Source organism: Cottoperca gobio, chromosome 24 (assembly GCF_900634415.1).
Source record: "Cottoperca gobio chromosome 24, fCotGob3.1, whole genome shotgun sequence".
In the NCBI taxonomy this organism is placed as follows: domain Eukaryota; kingdom Metazoa; phylum Chordata; class Actinopteri; order Perciformes; family Bovichtidae; genus Cottoperca; species Cottoperca gobio.
The window spans coordinates 4,471,782-4,483,529 of NC_041378.1; the positions used below are offsets into that span (position 1 = coordinate 4,471,782).

General features: G+C 40.3%; 1 long non-coding RNA gene across 1 annotated transcript; it reads right to left on the reverse strand.

Annotated features, from left to right (window-relative positions):
• Positions 1-9,493: 9,493 nt before the first annotated feature.
• On the reverse strand, positions 9,494-10,766 carry LOC115003768 (uncharacterized). Its single transcript, XR_003831702.1, has 3 exons — positions 10,585-10,766; positions 10,082-10,153; positions 9,494-9,975 (listed from the first exon to the last, which is right to left on the reverse strand). It is a non-coding gene; the product is annotated as an uncharacterized LOC115003768 (long non-coding RNA).
• Positions 10,767-11,748: the final 982 nt, after the last annotated feature.

Consider the following 11,748-nt stretch of genomic DNA (forward strand, 5'->3'; position numbering starts at 1 on the left):
CCTGATGTCGGGCTGGTAAATCCTCTCTCACAGACTGAGTCTGGTTCCCGGTCAGATGCACAGGCGCCTCTCTTTGCAGCTCATGGAAAGTATTTAGCTAACCTTAGGCAACTGTTTTAAGTAAACATCTATTTCCAGTCGAGATTGCAAAGCAGGTTTTCACATTTCACAACGATCGTTCTGTCCTTATCGACAGGATGCTGAATACAAACAAGACACATTTCAGACTATGTAAATTTCAGGGGGTTTGGAGTAATTTAAGTGTACATATACCGTCTGGATTGGTGTAGCCTGCTGTTGATGAATGAGTAAGCAAAGACGATGACCATGCAGGGTTCCCACACCAATTTAAACCATTCAAGGACCTTTCAAGGACTTTCTTGACCTAACCCCCTCAAATTCAAGGAATTCAAGAATTTTCTGTTATATTTGAGTTTTGGACTATTGGTCAGACAAAGACATCACCTCGAAATTTTGATTTGTATTTCTCACCATTTTCTTTCCTGCTATGGTTTAAGGTTAGGGGACCTTCGTCGTTATGTTTACGAGTTAAACTCAGCGGGGGTGTAGCAGTGGACTGGAGGAACTTTTACTAATGGCCGACCAGCTCCACTTCCTGAGCCACGGCCAAAGTCTGAGAGTTGTGAGCAGTGAAACCAAAAACATGTTGTTTCCTTCTTAGATTGTTTCATATAAACAGTTTTTGGAGGCCTGAAGTGGTACATGATTCTATATTTCACAACAAAAGAAAGGATTAAAAAAAAAAAAGAGTCACAGAGCCAATAGAGAGACCGACCCCCAGGTTGGAACTTGGACTTCATGAGATCCAGCTAAAAATCACAGAAGACTGTTTCAGTGTTGAGCTACATAATTCAGTCAGTGTGATGCGTCCACAAACTCAATTTGCTTGTTCTCATGACAGCTTCAGACATTGCAACTGACAGCAGGGCGGAGTTTAACAGTGTCGTCCCGCCATGCCTATTGTGCGATGACTCAACTGTCGCAAACACTCACGGAGAGAAGGACACACCGTGACGATAAATCAACACGTAGAATGATGCTAAGTAGTTTGAACAAACTTCTTCTACCCTCATCTTCTGCAGCCGAGACTATTCAGGCACTAAAAGTGTTGATTTCACCACCGCAGATCATTTCAGTGAATTCCAGACTCCACGTGTTATCGGTCCAACTCACGCAGCCTCATCTGATCTTCTGTTATGAGTAAGAGCACCGGGGTCCCTGTGGGGAGGAGACGGTGAATGGGGATGACAACGAGAGGTTTCAAAACGGCAAAATCGTGCATGTGAATCAAACACAAAGGGGAGGCTGGGAATGTTTAATTCAACATCTGGAGTCTATTCATCAATTTCTTATTGATGGTAATTATTGCTGTGGGAGGAACGGTGGATAACCTCTATCATATGCAGACAAAGCTGAGCCTTCTTTCTCCAGTTGTTTTCACTTTTACACTCAAAACTGTTTTTGTGAGACGAGACTTTAGTTGTCCTGGAGGCTTTTCTTTCCTTTTTTTTGGAGAACTGTCTCTTGCCCGTCCTTGAGATATTTTGTTGAAGGAAGGTGAGTTTGTCCAACAGTGGAGGAGAGCAGACTTTCTCTCATTTTATCTTCAGCTGGACACATTTGTGAGGGTTCATTTCAGAAGACACACAAGAACTTGGATGTCTAGCTCACTTAGAAGCTGTCGAACAGACACCTTCATTAGTGGTAGAACAATACCTAATGTGTCATCCAATATTGTTTCATTATTAAAAATGACAATACAGCTGAGTCATTAAAAGATTTGAAACTGCACTAAACAATGTGTTTAAATGAACAATGGATGAAATGACTATGTGTAATGTGAGAGGTGTCGCTCGTAGTGAGGACACTTATTTGGGTTCTTGCTGGAAGTCTTGCCGTCAGTATGAAGTTGCAAGTCACCGCTCCAGGCTAAGAAATGATCATAACAAAAAACGAGACGTATGACGTGTTAAATAGTGAGCTTCAGAGGTTCTAGAAGGCACATTTTGTTACGTTTGGACAGAGCCAGGCTAGCCGGCGCCCTATGTTTGTAGTCATGTTTCCTGTTTGTGCGAAGCTAAGCTAACCGGCTGCTCAAATTCACCATACAGTTCCATATTAATGCATACATCTACAATGTTGTTAGCCGTTAAATGTGGAGTCAATGACTCTGGGGAAAAGATGGTTGATATTTGAACTCAACACCTAAACAAATACCCCCCGCCCCCTTTAGATTTACCGTCTTTCTCACTCCCTCTGTCTTTCTCTTGAGACATCCATGGCCTTTATCATCCGTGCCACTATTTACAGAGCCAGGTCTGTGTTTTTCAGCCCACACACAGAGCAGACAACTGTGGGGAGAAAAAGGTTTATTAGATTAGCTGGATTATTTCACATATTTCTAGATAAAATTACATATTTTGGACAGTGAGATGAGATGTAGGGACTTTGGTGCTTCAAATGCTTTATCTCCATGGAGAATTGATGAAATGTGGATCCTCCTCTCCTGTAAGAGCCGCTCTGCAGAGACCCTCCCTGTATCTCTCTTTGAGTTATACATTCTTCCCCTCCTCTCCCTTTCCCCCCGCATGTCAGGGTTCAAACATCTTTAGGCTTGAGGATTCCCATGCATCTGCAGCTCCTAAATTATGTCCCTCTTTGTCTTCCTCTTAAAAACAATAGGATGAGTGGGCCTCATAAAGTTAAGGGCCCCCCCCCATCCCCAGTCGTTTCCCCCCCGTCTTACTAATGGGAACCCGCTGCATGTTCAAAGACGAGGATAGAGAGCCCCGTCTGCGCAGATTCCTCAGGAAAGCCCAGACTTTACTATCAAAAGACAGCAGTGGGGCAATGTAGGTGTCATCACTATTGTCTCCTCAACATTGGATCAAGCTACTAAAAAACAAGGAGGAAGAAAGGTCTTAAACGTCTGACCAAAACATCTTCCTCTCAGGTTTACGAGGCTGGAGGAGAGAGATCGCAGCCAGCGGGACTTTGTGCGACCACAAGCTCGCTTTGATCGCCCTCGCCACCCCGGCTTTGAAATGTTTAACACACGGAAAACACCATTCCTCATCAAAATAGTGCTTCAAAGGGGAGAGAACACGGGAGGCACTGTAGGTGACCCTGCCCCTGGTAGAAAGGAAAAAGACTGTCAGAGAGGGGCCGGGTGGGGCCAAGTAGGCAAGCTTAAACTGCATAGAGTGTCCCTTTATGAGCAAAAATGCTGAGTTTGATTTATAAATGAGATGAAGGATCATTTAGCAGGGCCGAGGTGCTCTTCTCTATGGAGTTGTGAATGCCAGAAACTGGTTGTGTGAGGTATGGAGGCGTGAAACTATTCATCCAGAAATCCAGCTTGGCCAAAAGTTGCCTTTAAGTCAGTAAGTTGGCATCAAATTCGGCAAGTTTGGTGGTTTTTCATGGAATATGTCAAATAAAATGGCCTGGCTGTTTCTCACAACTAATGCTAATACCCCCCCCCCCCCTCCCCCCCACAAAAAAAGAAGAAGTTGAACCTCGCAAGCACACTAGGCCACATACTGAAGATGTCATTACCTCATGGACATAATTTAATATCACAAGCATGCATTGTACTGTATATGTCCGAGAAACACCCACCGGAAATATTTACAAACTCTTCAACCTCGGCGAAGAATATGACTGACATCATCAAAAATTCAGTCAGTCCGCCCTTTTATTTCCTGATGTAAATAGTGTAGAGGATCTGCAGTTAAAGGCTTAACTGCTAATAAAAACCAATATGGAGCACATATATACTCCTGGAATTTACCTGTAGTAGATGGACCTCCGGGCAAGGCGACTGATAGCCGCAGGGAGGCTGCAAATCACGTCACGAGGCTTTTTTAAGTTGTTTCTCGTGTTTTCATTTACTGATCTTAAACAAAAAAATCCTCCTTAATTCAAAATCCCTAAAAATACAGACAAGAGATATAAGATGAGTTACTAGATTTACCACTTAGCATGTGGTGAAGGTTCAAACATCAAAGTCAAGACAGAGACCAAACAGTAGATCAGACCGAGCTGAACTGAGAGACAATATGTCTTCAATAAAAGGTCCAAATGTATATTCAGCTTTCCAAAGCATGGTAGTGTGACACTCATCCTCTGATAGTTGTCAATACACATTCATGGGAATAACTTGTGCAGCAGAGCCGAGCAAAAACATAGATTACGACACTTGATCGCAAATATAACTCTTGAAATACAAAGAACATCTTGTATAAAATAGTTTTGTGCTTGTTTTTATATTTTATTATTTGTTATTTTTATTATTTATTTTGAATTTGGCTGCATATCGAATGTGTCCCTTCAACCGAACATTTCAGCAGCCAGATTGTTAATGCTGTCATTTGTGTGAATCATTTGTTTTACAGATTTCACAAACCATCAGCGTAAAACAGTCAATCGAAAGCTCCAGAAAGCCATCGATGTAATCATTGCCCAAGAGTTAAGCTGGTTACATGCTTGAGTTAGCAATTGTTTGACTGCCGTCTCCTCAGGACTCATGCCAGATATGATGGAAATCACTGTTTGATGTCAGTTTCTGTGTCTGAATCAGCTGTCAGGAATGTGGTCCCCTGCCGGAGCAGAGACGGCGACATCACGTCTAAACGCTGTGTGAGGTTAACTTGCCACCACGTGTTTCCTCATTCCTGCTCAACTTTATCTCAAATCCTGCTTTGGCAATAGAAACCCAAATAACCTGAGAGAGTTTCCAAATAAGGCTTTTTATTTCCAGAGAAGAGGTCTGTGATTGATGCGAGTAAACACACGTATTAATGACAATATTCAGCTGAAAATAATGTGGTTTGGTTTCCGTGCGATTCCGTTTAAACTCACCATACGTACTGTATGTATAGATCCAAACAGTGAACATATGGTGGTTTGTGTTGCCCAGAAACTGGCTTCTGCAGAGGGGATAACAAGTCAAAGTGAAGGCAACAGATTTGGAACAGACTGAAGACCCAAAGAGAGAAGAGCCCTCAGTGTTACTGTGGTTAGAACTCCGATTTCAAGTTGGAAAATTATGTTTTTATTGAGCTTCCACTCATCACAGCATGGGACCCAAAACTGAGCCACTTAAAACTATATTTGTGTTTAATATATTTTTATATTTATGGTATTTTCTTTATGTTGGACTTGAAATAACTGATTAATTAATTTAATAATCAAGAAAAGGAAAGTCTTCCCTTTCATCTCTGGTCTTGTTGTCACATAATTTATCTCCAAACTGCTGCTAAATACAGAACAATCAGTGGGAGACTAACACCACTCTGTGATACAAGAGTGTAAACAAAGCTGTACAGCGCAGTCATTCTTCTGCTCCCACAAAGAGGGAGACAGCGGGTTTGTTCACGGTCCTCTGGGTAAATGCCACCTCAGCTGACTGACCTCTCTGGGAAAATGGACAGCTCTTTTTTTTTTGGCAGCTGGGTCTGCCCTTATATGGGAAAGAGTTTTTGTTTTGTTTTTTTTCCAAACACGCATGTTAGCTGTGCTGAGGAATGAGAGCTGTGTCAGTGTCATCAAACAAACAGGCAGACAGCGCCGAGAGGAAGACATCAATTATGTCACAGCTGGCCGGGACGCAGGCTGCAGTGCGTGTGATCTACTTTGAGACGGATATACAGTATCAGCCTCTTGTAATTACATGATGGATGTCAGTCAGACATGTCTCTTTGGATGTGATGAGCTTCCTCCCTGACCACAGAAACATAAAGACATAGGAGGTGCAGATGGCACAACAACACATTGCTTGTTTCTTTAGGCTCAAGTCCCAGAAAAATGGAAGTGGTTTGGTAGCCGTGTGTGTAGGACAGCACATTTTGTTGTGTTTATGAGGCATGCAAACTGATCACAGGTGAACAAGATGCAAACCAACCAACTGCTGGTGGGTTAATCAAAAGACAGGACTTACATATGACGTTTATAAATGGATTTCACAATCATTACAACTAAAAGAAAAATGGTCACAAGGTCATTTCAGTTCAGCTTCAGTCGTTTTCAGTGACATGTGCCTCCTTCTCATGCAACATAATTAGGCTACTGTTACAACTTCAACTTTGGATACGGAGCTCAATCATCTGCCAAACGGTAACATCTGTAACGTTAAAGGAGCAGTCACAGAGCGGAGTGGGATTTAGGAAAAACAAGTATGCTAGCTAACGTTAGACTCCATTGAAATAACAGTTAAACATTAGCGTTCACTAAATAAAAAACAACACATCCATATCAGGCCAATTAGTCCCAAACTGACATACTATCATATAATCGTCATATATTGTCTTATGAGACATATTTAAAAAAATAATTTAGGTGACGTATTTTGGATGAAAAGCGCCGAATTTCCCCGAAAGGTGACAAGTTTGCATGAATGGTGGATTTGGTTGTGTCCAGCAATATTTTAGTTTGCATTCTGGGTGAAAATTGCACCTGTGTGTTCCATCCTTAGACAGCCTCTTATCACAAATGCATCTTTCAAACAGAAGGACCTAAATACAGGTTTCCAACAAGGCACCAGGCTCTTAATGATCCAACACACCTGCCTATAAGACTTTCTGGAGTAATCTGAATGTTAATATATATATAAAGATGAATCACTCAGACTTCAGACTTGCAGTATGCCAGGAATGCCCACAGACAGGAGCTGCGGGAGGTGTCCACAGCGAGGCTGGCGAGGCTAAACCACGACCACAAAGTGACTATTGTTCCCCTCTGGCAGTGATCCCAGCTGCTGCCTTCCACACTCCCCATGTTGTTGTGGAACAGACTGTTTTAGTTTAAAAGTGAGAGCGCCCAGAGTGATTATCCCAATTATTATTAATTATCACGTCAGCACTAATCACACACTTGCAAAATCCCCATACAAAACAGACAGTTTGCATTCATTGTTGGACCCGGAGCGCATTGCTGAGTCACAACAAACACAAATAATGTGTCCAAGCCTCTCCCCACACTTCACCCTCCTGTAATCGATCACAGTTATTACAGGATTGTTTTTATTTAAAAAGAGAGACTCAAGATGTGCTTTCTCGAGACTGCTGAACACAAAGCAACAATTCAAACCATATTCAAGATTTATTTGTGGAATAAAAAAGGACCAAAAGCTCAATTTCACGAAGCTTCAATAGAATACCTCAACAAAAATCAGTGCGGGTGGGAATCTGTGTTTAAAAGACCTGACAGCAAATAAAGGAGTAGAGTTGTGTCTCAGGCACATGGAAAACACTCAAGAGGCATGAATGCAGCCTAATTTGCGTTCTCTGTGCTTGCCTAAGTCAAGGGCTTTTTCATCTGAAAGCGTTTAGTTGGAACGTGGTGGAAACCTTGCTTCCCATCGCTGCTGATGTGCTGGCACTGGTCGCTGCCGTGAGCCGCCGCGTTGGCTGAGGCTGATTAGAAGCTGGCAGCGAGGACTCACAGGTCAGTGGGCCTGGAATCTGACCTTTCCCAATGCCAAGGTAAAATATGATCCCACATTGTGTTTACTAGTACACAGAATTAGACTCTGTTTTTTTTGTGGGCACAGCTGCAGCTTTATACAGAGGCACAAGCTTGTGCAAATCAACGTACTGCTCACATTACAAGACAATTTTGTCCCAGACTGCTGGCATATTGACAAAGGGCTACACAAAGGAGACACATTACCAGTTGAGATCTGCCATTAGGATCCTGAGCTGCAACTTGAAATGTAAGATAAACCTTTGTCTGGAGGAGAGACTGATGTGAGATCTTGGAAATCTTCCTGTCAACTGCCGTGCCAGTGCTTGTGCTATCAGGTAAAGAATATCAGGGAGATTCCCATGAGATTCAGACAAATGTAGTAGTTATTTAAGTGCAGTGGTTTGATGATAAACTGGATTGGAAAGGAGGAGAAAAAGATGTTGGAACTTGGTCTCTGGAATGTAACCAACACTAGACTGCTGGATGTTTGATGAATTACAGCATTTTGGGTGTAATGTAAGAGGAACATATCAGTGTCACTTTGCTTTAGTGTAACATATGAGCTCAGGTTTGCTGATTCTGCAAGTGTGAGCATGTAATAAACAAAATTAGCTTAACAGTCTGCTCTAACTTATTGACACAGTAGACGCACTGAATTGTTTATTTTTTAACAATTTTTTTATTTTTTAAGAAACCTTTATTCTGGGAATTCGATATTTTTCATTATTTTCTGTCCAAATTAATCAATGAATTGTGAAAAACTCAATAATGAAAAATAGTGTTGGTTATCAAGTTCAGACTGGGTCTTTTATAATGTTTTTGAGAAAAAAAGAATATCTTTTCCATTTCTGCCCGACTCAAATGAAATGACATTTAAATATAATGCAATACAATCTTTGAAATAGATCCAGTTGGCTCATTTCTTACTACTTACTATAATTTATATAATTTAAACACAGTTTAAACTATTCAATTGTATTAGTATACAATACCATACCACATAGGAAATTAAAACAATGCCATGTTTTCCCTAGATCCTATAATCACAGCAGAACTATTGCAACACAAAACCTCCACATGTAAAATGAACTCCAATGTCATAATAAAAGGAAAGCCACAGATGAACTTAGTATAATAAACACAGGCAAAGCTCATTTTACAATTGGCAGAGGTGTGAATGGTAATCAAATGAATGATTAGAACAACCAGTGGGATAACTAGTTCAGAGAAATGACTGACGTCAAACTATTATGTGTTTTCCTTTCAGAGAGGAACAAAACGTTTATTACTTAGAATTCCCTCCTAATCCTTTCATCGGCAACCAAACAGAGGAACGTCTGCCCTTCTTCAATTGTACGGCATAGTGTAGGCATGGATAGTTTTGTGGTCTAAATGTGAAAAGTAAATAAAAACATTGTGTTTTTTTACAGTAGCTTGGCTATTTAAATATTGCAGTTTGTGCAGGATTTTGTTTTGCCGCCTGTTGGGGCATATTAAAGTGGCACTGACCACAGCTCATAGCAAGTTTGTTGCTTTATTTATTGTTTTATAAATATAAAAGTAAAGCTAATTGCTAATGTGTGAAATAAGATGAAGAAATGTATTAATTAGCATTTAATTGAATTGCATTTATATATAAATTAACCCTTTAACATCTAAGCCTCAAAATCTTCGTCCTGGACATTTTTGCTTATTTTGACAATAAAAAGGTCAATAATGTCCTGCGAGTAAGTGCTTTTGCCCATTTTCCAACAATACCTGGAACTTTCAATATCTGCCAGTTATTTACAATTTATTGCATGTTATGAGAGTGTAATAACACTTTAAAAAGAAGAGAAACACAAAAGCAGAATTTGAGTTTAGTGGTTTAATGAACAAAAAACACATGCAATTGTACATGAATAAGAGATTTGGCATGTTACATTTGAAGTTTGAAATGTATACAACTATTTCCAGTAAAAGTTTTGAGTCTTTTACTCTTGAATCTGCAAAAACAGGACATAAAATGGAAAATATGTACAGGTGTATTTCCACACACAGGGTAATTCTATCCTCTCTGACAGTCCCTTCACATGCAGAGGTCTTGGTGGTATTGCCAGTGACTGTTTCCTGTATGTCTGCAGACACAGGCCCACATCACTAGTCCTCACACTTCCAGGCAGTGCTCCTCTTGCAGAGTTTAGAGCTTGAAGTCGATGGTGTAGCCGTTCATGACAGCAGGCACAAAGAACTTCAGCCCCCACTTTGTTGGCTTGGCCTTCATGTACTGCTTGATGCTGAGCCTGGCCTTGGTACCAACCATCCTCTCGTCGACTGCAAGGTGCTGTCTTGGGTGGTAGATGGCCTTGCAGTTCATTCATATCATTTCCATGAGAGGTCTGACCCGGTGGAGGTGGTCATAATCCTCGGTGCCATTTTTCTGATCATTTTCCTCTGGGTCACTCATATGAAGATTAGATCAAATGGCCATGAACGTTCCTGTACAGTCTGGGGACATGACAGTGGCAGGGAATGACACATGGAAAATGATTTGCTTACACCAAAAGTTGCTCATCTTTCTGCAGGTCCAAAACTGAAATGTACAGCAACATACCTGTGAACTTCTTCATTTCTTCTGGAGTTATTTCAGTCCAGATGAACTTTCTCCCTCTCTCCAGGTTCTTGGCTGCAGAGAAAGAGACTTTTATTACACCAATCTACGACGGTGGTAGGACAGTTGATTGATAGGACTGAGTGGGCTTCTGGAGAACACCAAGGACTGAACTGATTGAACAGATTTTACTGAATACCATTAGTTCTAAATGACAGTGATTATTTGATTGTATGTATATTGAGTTTGATGTTGAAGAGTTCTAATTGTTATAGTAAGTATTTTTATGCATTTTTGATTGAGTCTGAAATAAGACATTGCGTTAAAAGAAACAAGTCCTTGTTTCTAAAATTAGACCCATAGCTTTACTATCTTAAAATCAGACATAAATAATAACACTAAAATATAGGAACACAATATTAATCAAATAAATAGCATAATTATGTGATTTTCTAATTGTTGTTTTTCTTAATAGAATAACTATTTGTGTTTACATTTAAACTTACCTGCTGTGTGTCTTGTTCACCATTTCTGCACAATATCCATTTTCTCCTGAGAAACCTAGATCTTCTGATGCACTGGCCCATAGTTAAAATGTCTCCACTGATTTGTTGATATAATTCTGTACTCTGTACTCTGTACTCTGTACTAGTATTACATATGTTTTTATGCAGGTTTTTGAATGTCATGAAAGGGTGACGTGAAGTGAAAAGTTCTTGTAGCAAGTTTGGATATGGTCTTTTGGTTACATCACTGACATTCTTATCGACAGTATTTAGTACTTAACTCAGCATTTATAGACAGAACGTCAGCAAACAGTTCACAGCTCTTGTCAGCTTGCAAAAGATAACTTCCTCTGCCAATCATCTCCACATGGCAGGAAACCAACATTTCCTGTTTATGCTGTTTTACACTGAAATGTGCCACAAGCACACACACATACACACACACACGTCAAACTTCTAATCATATTGTTTCACATAAGCATCAGAGGGCAAGATGAATGTTTTGGCTGCCATTGATATTGGTGCCAAATTGGTTCATGGTTTTGACTTTAAGTGAAACCGTACTTTGTGTTAATTACATCCTGGCAACAGTAAAATATTGATGGTTGTGACAGAGCGTCAATTAAACAAATATACATGATTATGCCAAAGGCAATACAATTAAATTCTACAGCGTTTCCTATTAAATGAGATAAATAACTGCGCTTAATCATGTCCTCGAATCTTATAACAAATGCACACACTCACAGGAACATAAACAGACACATATTTATTCACATCCATAAAAGAAAAGCATGGAAAATTGAGCAACTTCAGTCAGTGATTGTGTCTTTTCAAGCCACCTGATTTTGGTCAGAATAAAGATATGAGTTGGTTCACACAACAAGTCGTTTGCATGTATTTGGTCACAAACCAATGCAATGGACACATAAATCTTGACCTGATGATGGTTCTACATGGAAAGTTAACAGAGCCCTGTGGTGAGTGACACTGAAGAAAGTGTTGCCCACCAAATTGCGTTTAACTTGTCCTTGAGCTCTACCAATGTGTTGAATATTTTTCCATGGCTGATTGAAGCATTTTAAATCCAGCATTGTTGACTAGCTTGCAGTAACTAGCTTACAGCTTATCTCTTTCTTCCCTGCCTTTGTTGACTCATTGAGT